Genomic DNA, 325 nt, shown 5'->3' on the forward strand with positions numbered 1-325 from the left:
GTGTCCACATCAAGACATACGTCCAACTTGTGTCCACATCAAGACATACGTCCAACAGGTGTCCACATCAAGACATATGTCCAACTTGTGTCCACATCAAGACATATGTCCAACATGTGTCCACATCAAGATATACCTCCAACGTGTCCACATCAAGACATATGTCCAACATGTGTCCACATCAAGACATATGTCCAACATGTGTCCACATCAAGACATACGTCCAACATGTGTCCACATCAAGACATATGTCCAACATGTGTCCACATCAAGATATACCTCCAACGTGTCCACATCAAGACTTATGTCCAACATGTGTCCACAT

This window comes from Austrofundulus limnaeus, unplaced genomic scaffold, assembly GCF_001266775.1.
Source record: "Austrofundulus limnaeus strain Quisiro unplaced genomic scaffold, Austrofundulus_limnaeus-1.0 Scaffold2795, whole genome shotgun sequence".
Classification (NCBI taxonomy): Eukaryota; Metazoa; Chordata; class Actinopteri; order Cyprinodontiformes; family Rivulidae; genus Austrofundulus; species Austrofundulus limnaeus.